Source organism: Heterocephalus glaber, unplaced genomic scaffold (genome assembly GCF_053883595.1).
Source record: "Heterocephalus glaber isolate CG9 unplaced genomic scaffold, H.glaber_assembly_v1.0 deba00001532, whole genome shotgun sequence".
Classification (NCBI taxonomy): domain Eukaryota; kingdom Metazoa; phylum Chordata; class Mammalia; order Rodentia; family Bathyergidae; genus Heterocephalus; species Heterocephalus glaber.
Window position 1 is genome coordinate 34,713,353 of NW_028258330.1, and position 10,827 is coordinate 34,724,179.

At 33.8% G+C, this 10,827-nt stretch overlaps 1 pseudogene; it reads right to left on the reverse strand.

Moving 5' to 3' along the window:
- Nucleotides 1–938: 938 nt before the first annotated feature.
- LOC101702550 (olfactory receptor 7D4-like) lies at nt 939–8,768 on the reverse strand (annotated as a pseudogene).
- Nucleotides 8,769–10,827: the final 2,059 nt, after the last annotated feature.

Below are 10,827 nucleotides of genomic sequence, written 5' to 3' on the forward strand. Positions count from 1 at the left end.
CAGAGCAACATTATTCACAATAGCAGATGATAGAAATTAACCAAATTTTCATCAACTGACTGATAGAGAAACAGGGTCTGTATAAAGTGTCTATATACAGTAGAATATTATTAACCCATTAAATAGAATGAAGCTTGTTAACATTAACAAATAAAATAATCAAAATGAAGAAGTAAAAAAGAAAGAATGAAGGAAGAAAAAAAACAGAGAAGAAAAAGGAGGACAGGGAAAGGAGAGAAGGAAGAGGTGAGTAAAAAAGCAAGAATCACACAAAATATAAGAACTCAGAGTTATGTTCAGCATTATCTCACTATAAAGCAAATGAACAAACCTACTTTCAATGGAAGAGGTGCAGTCATTGTTCTTATGAGAGTAGGATAGCAAAGGTAAGAATGTGGGCCGAGTATCAAATTCCAAGCCACCATACATCCCGTTTTCAGTCTCTTCAGTTCAGAAGTAGAATGAATATGAGGAATTATATCAAAGATATTTTTTCAGTATGAAGTCATACAAAATCGTACACTTTAGATATGGAAAATACTTTAGAGTGATGATTTTCATTTCATTTCTTCCATAGCACACAAGAATAAGTTATAGTAAAAAACATTAACATTTAAGTAAAATGTTTGAGAGAATCATTTCAGCAGTTGATTTCAGTACTTTACATGATGTTGGAAATCTCAGGAATGTCCATGAGAAAACTTACTAGACTTGCAACTTTATGAAACATGCATAGGGAAGAAAAGTTTAAGAGGAAACTTTTGAGGGAGTTGTAGAGAAGGAAGAAACAGAATAACATAAAATGTAAAGTCATAGATGCTTTGTGAATACAAGAATTTCAGGATGTCATTTAGGGAAGAAAAAGATCCAGGATTGCAAATTGACAGCATTTGCTTCAAGGGACACAATGTCCAGTTAATTCTAAGATTAGTGATCCATCAAGAACCAGAGGCTGCTCTGCTGAGGAGTCTGCCCAGGGCTCCCTTCATATCCTTGTTCCTCAGGCTATAGATGAAGGGGTTCAGCATGGGGGTCCCACAGTGTACATCACTGAGACAACAGAGCTTTCAGGATAAGAATGGGTCAAAGCTGGACTGAGGTACTCCCCAAATCCTGTTCCATAGAACAAGGAGACCACACAGAGGTGAGACCCACAGGTAGAAAATGCTTTACATCTGCTTGCAGAGGAGGATATCCTCAGTAAGGAGGAGATGATCTGAGATTAAGAGAAGAGGATCCCAGTGATGGGATACACACACAGCAGGACAGTTGACAAATAAAATAGGATGATGTTGCCATTGGCAATGGTATCAGACCTGGCCACCTTGAGAACCTGAGCCAGTTCACAGAAGAAATGGGAGGATTTTGGTGTTTATGGAGAAATTCAATTGCTTCATTATTAAAATATGAAGCAGGGAAACCAAGAACATGATGAGCCATGATATGAGAACTAAGAAAACACAGACATTGGAGTTCATGAGGGCCATGTATTTCAGGGGGTGGCAGATGGCCACAAAGCAGTCACATGGCCTTATGCTCAGTAGCAAATTATCCACTGTGACAATGGCCAAAAATAAATACACCTGGGTGAGGCACTCTGTATATCAAATAACTTTTCTGTATGAATAGTTGGAGACCATGGTGGAGGTGAAACAGATGTCCACAAAGGACAGGTTGGAGAGGAAGAAGTATATGGGGGTGTGGGTGTGGGAGTCAGAGCTGATGGTAAGATTAATGAGCATGTTCCTGAGCACTGTGACCAGGTACATGGACAGGAACAGTCCAAAAAGAATGGGATGAAATTTAGGATCCTGTGAGAGGCCCATGAGGAGGAATCATGATTCACCTGTGTTGTTTTCTGTTTCTACATCAGAGTATCTTCTGTGATAGAAGAAAAGTCAATTTTGAGAGCATAGCCAAATGTCACTGTTACTTTGCACTGCAACATGTAATATGGGAACAGATCCCTTCACTTTCTATTGCTTCTTGCCAGTAATAGTGGTTCAATCAGCCAAGTGGTAGTTTATTTCTTGTTCAGATATGTGTGACTGTCCATAGTTCACTCAATGTAGTAGAGATTCTTTTTTCTTTATATCACTGAAGCCCTTGTTTTAATTCTCCTAGTTGAATTTATAAATGTAAACAAATTTTTAAATTTAATATCATCTTTCTAAAATGGGTGAAAACTTTCATATATTTTACTTGATAATCTCCATACTTTTTTTAAGTACCTCTACAATAGCAAATAAACAACAATTTTTAACACAATGTTTATTCTATGACTTGGAACTTGATAGGGATTTGAAAATTAATTCTTAGTGCCTTATTTCAGCTTTAAAAATGTGTTTGTTGCTGTTATTTGTTTCTAAGGTTTAAAAAATCCTGTCTTCACACTAAAAATTTCAATAAATAGTAGCTCTTTTTATTCATTTTATTATTAATCTTGGATAAGTAACTCTCCCAAGATAACATATACATCTGCAATTTTAAAAATTGCGTTTTGAGGCAGAATTCCTGGAATAGGGTGTTAGTCAAACAACATAACTCATTTGTGACTTTGTAAAAATTATTTAAACTATCTTAACTGCAAATATGCCACCTCTGCAGCAGGATAGTACATAGTCATTACATGGTAGTTTTGAAGCAAAAGTAAATGAGGTGATCTAATTTGTACTTTGCTCCCTGGGATACAATAGGCATTTCATAAATGTGAACTTCTCTTCAACATCTCAACACATGAGTCTTGGATGGGTGTAATTTAGCAACACTTCCTTAAACTCTGGCTGTCATCATAGATGGGTCTTAGATCAATAAATACCGAAAGATAGTTACCTCTTTGGGCTGCCAAAATGGGGTGAATTCTGTTAAAAATCAACATAAATAAAGGTTAAAATATATATTGCTTAAAATATTAAAAATTATAAAAGAATTATCCTACAAAGATTGAAAGACCAAATATATTTAAATATAAATATATACAATTTCCATGAAATCTGGGGTCAGTATTATGAATGCCTAGAGATTGTCAATTATTTCAAGAGAGAAATACATCACTAAGGGCCTGTTGAATTTGAAAGGTAGGAGGCAGAATTTTCTTTGCAAGAGTACTGTTTGGGCTGAGAGATAGAAAGAAATTGTCACTCCAAGGAGATAAGGAAAGGAAAGGAAAGAAGTGTGCTGAGAGAACAGAATATGTGCTTGTTCTGTGTGACAATGATCTTGGTGCCAGAGGACATTTTCTGCTTATTTGTGGTGCAGAAAGTGTGAGAGTTTTGGCTCCCACTTCCTCTTATGAGAGATTTACATGGGGTTTGTCACACTGAAGGCTCTGAACAAATGCAAATATTTGAAATAGAAAAACATACTGAGCCCAAAATGTTTACTATTATGCAGTCTTCAAGCTTATCATATGCCTGAATATAGACACAAATTTTAATAGTAAAGTTAAATAACATACACATATCTATTTTAAATATGACACATGATAAAAAAAGAAGACCAATTCTAGGAATAGAAGTCTGCTTAACATAAAGATGTTGGCTAACATAATTCATCCCAGAAAAGAAAGTCAATGAAGATAAATCATAAACATAATCCCAATGGAAAAATGTATCTGAGAAAATTTAATAGCCATGTATGTGTGGATTATCCTGAGTTGAGACTGTAAAAACAAGAAACCAAGATTATTTTCATACCTGCAAACATGGCTGTTTGAAACAGTAGACAAAATGTTACATTGAACATTGTGGTATTTGTGTTAAACTCATAATCATGTCGAAAATAAAGTCTCCTTCAGCTTTGATCACTTGATATATTTATCAATATTTAATAAGGTTCGTAATATGAAAAAAATAAGACTGGGTATTTTACAGGTCAAAAATAATCTTATTGATGTTAGATGGTATTGAGGAAACAGATAAAAAAAATCTACAATAATACATGTTACTTCAACATAATCTGCCAGTAAAAATGGGTTGGGAATACAAATAAAATTTTGGTCAAATTTGACGTAAAGTAGATAATATCTTGCACATAATAGATCTTTGGAGAAGTATTCAATTAAGAAGTAATTGAGTGCAGGACATATAACAGGAACCTGTGTTTTATTGGAAAGTATGGAGAGGAGTTAGAAACTCACCAGAAAATCACTAATGTTGAGGAAAGACTAGGTTGCAAAATGTGAGAAAAGGAAACAAAAAATTACCCTGAAGAAAGAAGTCTCAATGGAAATTAAAGTTCCCCCAAAGTACAAAGAGGTCACTTTTATATTGGAACAAAATATGGGATTTGCCCATTCTCATTACAAATCTTATCTCCTCTTTTCCTTCATGTTCCACCTGCCCTCAAGGGGACACAATGTCTCTCTCCAGTGGCTACCACAGAAGCTTTCTTTTCTCCATGAACTGTTCCCAGGAAGCCCAGTTGCTGAAACCTGCAGAGTAGTAAGGGGAAGGGAAACAAGATAAGTTTCTAGTTTCCAGTGTCTCACATTATGAATTCTTACAGCTCCTAATTAAATATATTGTTCCATTGTCTTTCCAGTCTCCAAATAATTCAGCCCTCTTGGGATACAAGGAAGATAGCAGAATGGAAAATCTTCTGTCTGTTTTGGGCCTATGTAGGTAGTAGGGAGGGAGATACATTTATTTCCTCCAGGGAGGAAAACTGTTTCTTTAGTTTGATTTGAAAGGCATGATTTACTCTATGCACTCAGTTTTCTCAGGGAACCAACCACAGAAAAAATATTCTGTAATACACTCTTGAGAAGACTCTTTGGAGATTTTATGGATCATTTGATGCTCATAATGGTATGAACGGAAAAAGTCCTTTTTAATTTTTACTGTTTTAAATGTATTTATTTTTATCAGATAAAATATGTGTTTATCATGTAAAATGTTGTGTTTGGAAGTCTTATTCATTTATATTTATGCACCTGGCTTATTTCATTTAATACAGTTTCTTTTAATTCATCCATATTGATGTAAGTTCTCTCTCTCTCTCTCTCTCTCTCTCTATATATATATATATATATGTTTTCCCCCAATTTGATATGATAGAAGTGGATTTTCATAAATAGCTTTTATCAGTTTAAGAGTCTATATCTATTTTTATCAGTTTTTTTTAAAACTAGCCATTGGACTTTGTCGAAGTCTTTTTATTCATTTATTGGGAGAAAAGAGAGTCTTCTTGCACCACTTCTGTTGAATATAGTTCTCAAAACATTGGCCAGTGCAATCAGTCAAGAGAAAGAAATAAAAAGGACATATATAGAAAAAGAAGAAGCCAAATTATTCTTATTTGCTATTGACATGATCCTTTACATTGAAGAACAAAAAAGTTCTAATGAAAATATTCAACAAAGTGGCAGTAACAAAATCAATACCAAAAAATTAACAGTGTTCCTGTTTACCAACAATGAATCCACTGGGAAAGAAAGAAGAAAAACCATCACATTGGCAGTAATTCAGAATAAGTAAAGACTTAGGAATTCGCCTAACCAAGGAAATGAATGATCTCTATAAGTATAAATAATTTAAAGATAAAAATAAAAGATGATAGGAAATGGGAAAATAGACATTGTAGAAATGCAAAGAGAACAAGGAAATGGGAAGAGACAGGAAGGAGGGAAGAGAAAGTAAAATGATCAAGGCTCAATATATATATATATCCATAAATTTCTCAAGATGAATGTATTTAGTATGTATCACAAACAAATGCTAGTAACATGTTCTTAAAAGAAAGTGGCTTTAAAAGGTCTAAGTATCATCCTTGAGAAAATCTAGAACCATGTCCCTGCAACATCTCTTTTACACTCCCAAGATTCTTCCAAGTCAAGGGCATGTTCTAAGTGGACAGAGTAAAAGATTTCAATAAGGGTTGTCTGAAGGAAGTTGAAAAATGGGCAAACAGGTTTTATGTATAGAAGATGTCCTATTGCTCATATGCTAAGGAAAGAATTGCTTGGAACACTAGTCATGCAATGCAACAAAGGAAATGTAGTTTAATCTGTCAAACCTCCTCCTTGGTGTAAACTAGAGTGGCTACTGTTGAGTGAATCATATATCTAACCACCACTAAACATGCTTATTGACATGTCAGCTGTCTTTTGTGGATTTTGCATAGTACTCTTTATGATTTATTTTTAGTTAACCCTATTGTACCATGTTAATGCCTATCAGTTAATCATATTAATCCTCTCTCCAAAAAGCCACCTTAGTATTTTTCGTTTCTCAGAAACCAACTCCAATACCCCACTACACCTGGTTCCAGATGATACACTCAAGCAGCCAAATAAATGTCTACATAAAAGAGTAATTTGAGAAGCATCACAATATGTGATATCAAAAGAGTACAAAGCTGTGGTAACCAAAATATTATGGTACTGATATAAGACAATGATATAGGACAATGGAACAGAAAAGAAAGTCCAGAAATAAGTTCATGTATTCTAAAATCAGCTGATTTTCTTTATTAGTGCATACTAATACTAGTGATGATGAGGTTTGTTTGGGGAAATTATTGAGTACAATTAACATATCTTGATCATTTTAAATCCCGTCATTCTCCATTCTCTCTTAGCTTTTCTCCCTTCTCCTCTTAATCATCTCCCCTGACTCCAAAAGTCTACTTCATAGAATAGACAGAACAAATAGAAAAAAATTATCTTAATTTCAGACCTGATAGACAGATTTAATACAATCTCAATAAAAAGAGAAACACAGTTCCTCACATAACTAGAGAACACAATCCTAAAATTCATATGAAACCAGTAAAGCCCCAGAATCACAAAAGCAACCCTGGGCAACAAGAGAAAAAACAGTAGGCATCACATCTTGGGCTTCAAGTTATATTACAAACATAAAATGATAAAAACAGCATGGTACTGACACCAAAACATACTTATGGATTAGTGGAACAGAATAGAGAATGCAGAAACAACCCCAGGGACAGCAGTGATGTGATCTTTGAACAAAGGGCCAAAAATATTCACTGGATGAAAGAGCTTCTTTAACAAATGGTACTAGGAAACATCTCTATTTTCATGCAGAAGATTGAATCTAGTACCTTATACCTCACCAGGTACCAAACTAAAATCAAAATGCAACAGGATGATCTTAATGTTAAAACACAAACAATCTGCTGGATGATAAAATAGTTGAAACTCATGAAGACATAGGTGGAGGCCAGATCTGTACACAACCCCAGTTGCACAAGAAATAACATCAAGAATACACAAATTAGATCAAATCTAATTAAAGAAAACAACCAACAGAATGAATCAACAACAATTTGTGGGCTATTCCTCAGACAGAGGACTAATATTTGAAACACACAAAAAACTCAAAAAAATTTAGACCAAACAAAATAAAAGACTGAATCAAAATATGGGCAACCAAAATGAATATACACTTCTCAGAAGAATAAAAATGACAAATAAATACAGAAAAATATTCAACACCACTGGCCATTACAGAATTACAAATTAAAACAACTCTGAGATCCTCTCTTACTTCAGAAAGAATGGCTATCATCCTGAAATCAAATAAACACTTGTGGGACTGTGGGTGAAAGCAAACCTTTCTAAATTGTTGATGGAATTTCAACAAGTACAACTCCTATGAAAATCAGTATAGCGATTCCTCAAAACTAAAACTGGAAATTCCATTTGATGTAGGTTTCCCTCTTTTAAGTATCTTCTTGAAAGTGTCAAAACATCATATTATAGTGACGCATGTATAACCATGTTTATAACTGCATAATTTATAATAACTAAATCTTGAAAGCAGCTTATATGTCTATCATAGGATGAATAAATAAAGAACATGTGGTATTTGTAAACAATGGAGTACTATACTGACATAAAGAAGGTTAAATTTGAGTCATTTGTAGGGAATTAAATGCACCTTGATCCCATAATATTAAATAAATCAGAAAGACAAGCTTAATTATCACATGATTTGTCTTATAGGAGAAAACAAAAATATAAATATAATAGAGCAAAGTAAAAGAGAGGTAATCAGAAACAGGAGATAGATCTTTTGCCAAAAGTAAAGGAACCAAGAGATGGAGGGACAGGGGAAGGAGGAAGGGTAGAGAAAAGGGACACTAAAAAGTATGAAGATGTATATGTACCAACTTAATCATTATGTACTGCAAACATGTACCAATAAAAACACAAAAAATAAGGAAATAAATAAATGTTCCATATTTATCATAGAAGATAAAACATGAGCTACATATCTTTCTTTTTGTGTGTGGTAATGGAGCTTGAACCTATAGCTTTGTATGTGCTAGACAATCAAACTACCACTGAGCCATAATTCCAGCACAATGTAATTTTTCTGAATCTGGCTTACTTTGCTTATCATAATGATCTTTCCATCCACTTTCTTATGAGGGACATGATTTCATTCATTTTTATGTGTGAATACTGTTCCATTCTTTATATCTTCTACATTTATTTTATGCATTCATCTGTTGATGGGCATATAGGTTGCTTCACCAGCTTACCTTTACAATTTGCAACATTGTATTCATGTGTATGCATGTATCACTATAGTATGTTGCCTTTAATTGCTACAGGAATATACCTAAGAGTGGTACAGTTGGATCAAATGAGATGTCTGTTTAGAATTTTTTTAAAATCTCCATACTGATTTCCCTAGTGGTTGTACTAGTGTACATTCCCACCACCAGCATCAAAAGTTTCCTTTTTACCTGAATTCTGACAAGCATTCATTGTTTTTGGTATTCTTCAGGAGAGCCATTCTGACTAGGATGAGATGGAATCTCAATGTCACTTTGATTTACACTTCTCTGATGAAGGCACCAAGAACATATACATTGGTAAAAGAAAAGTGTCTTCCATAACAATGATGAGAAATATGATGTCCACAGAATGGAATGAAACTAGCTCCCCAGATCTCAATAGATACATTGCAGCTATTTACCCTAGCCATGATGTGAACTCAAATAATATACCCATCAATGGATGAATGAATTAAAATGAAGACTATATATAATTAGAAGTATTTTTCTGACAACAGAAAAAATAAAGTTTTCGATTAATTGAACCAGAGACCATTATATTAAGAGCAATAAGGTGCTGAAAAACAAACATTGTTTGCTGCTACTTATGTGCAGAAGATGAGAAGGTAGACCTTATTAAATAGAATAGTACTTACCAGAAACTGGAAAGCGTGTGTGTGTGTGTTTGTGTGTGTGTGTGTGTGTGTGTGTTTATGTACATGTGTATGTGTATGAGTAGGGAGGTGAGCTGTTAGGGGGATGGAAAAAAGGAACAGGGATGCAGATGATATGAAATATGACATCTAACATTTTATAGCACAGTGGGGCACGTAGGGTTGACAAGGGAATAAATAAGAAACAAAATAGATTATGTAAAGGTACAAATTTCCAATGATGTATGTCCTTATATTGTATACCTAAAATGTACCAATAAAATTAATTAAACTGCCAAAAAATAATATAATGTTTAAATAAAGAAATGTTCCAAGGACAAATTATACATAAAGAAGTTTCACCTGTAGTTCATATATTAAACAGTATTTATTTAAAAAGTGGATCAATAACCTACAAATAGCCATAATCACAAAATTCATAAAAATAGAATATCTTCATTGCTTTAAATGTAGTGACAGATGCTTAGATGTGATTCTGAAAGCTTGAACAAAAACACAGCAGACAATTGTAATTTCATCAAAATTAACAATCTGATGCATCAAAAGAGATTTTAAAGGAAACAGTACATGGTACTGACATGAAAACTGGCACAATACCGTGGAACAGGATATGGACTAGATATAAATTATCAAATTTATGATCACATGATTTTTAACCAAGATTCCAGAGACACACAAGGCGAAATAACAAACTCTTACCAATTATGGGGTGTAGGACTGGATATCCAAAATGAAACAGTTTCAAATTTAAATGACTCCATACACCAAAAGAAGCAATTTTCAAAGTGAAGGGAAAACATAAGATGGAGAAGATATTTTAAAATTGCACATCTGGTAAGATGAATATGTACCAATTTATGTGGAACCCAGTCAACTCAACACTTAGAAAGCAAATAACTAGATTATAAACTAGGTGTTGTACCTTAATAGACATATCTCAAAAGAAAAAATAAAAATGGATACCAAGTACATGAAAAATCACTAATTTTGAGCATGATGTAAGTTAAGCCACAATGAGATATCACTTCCTATCTTTTAGAAATGCTATAATCCAAAAGATAAATGATAGAAGATATGTGGGCCGGGGATTTAGCTCAATGGTTCTGGCACCTGCCTCGCAAGCACAAGGTCCCGAGATAGATCCCTGGCACCAAAAAAACCCCAAAAACAAACAAACAAAAAATGATAGAAGATATGGGTAGGGATTTTAGAAATGAGACTACGGAACACTATTAATAAGAATGAAAATTGATGTAGTCATTATGGAAAAATTAAGGAGCTTCCTCAAAAAGTTGAAAACTAGAAATATCACATGATTTTGTGATTTCTCTACTGCATGTTTATTCAAAACACCTGAAATCAGTATGCCAGGGCATATGTCCATTCCTCTTATCATGGTCTCATTTTAGTAACAAAGATAGGAGTTCAAAATAGGATTTATCATTAGACGAGTAAATGAAAATGAACATATATATATATGAATATATATATGAATATATATATATGTGTGTGTGTGTGTGTGAGTGTGAAACACTAGTCTGTTAAGAAAAGAAAGAAATAGGCTGGAGATTTAGCTCAGTGGTTCCGGTGCCTGCCTTGCAAGCGCAAGGTCCTGAGTTCAAGC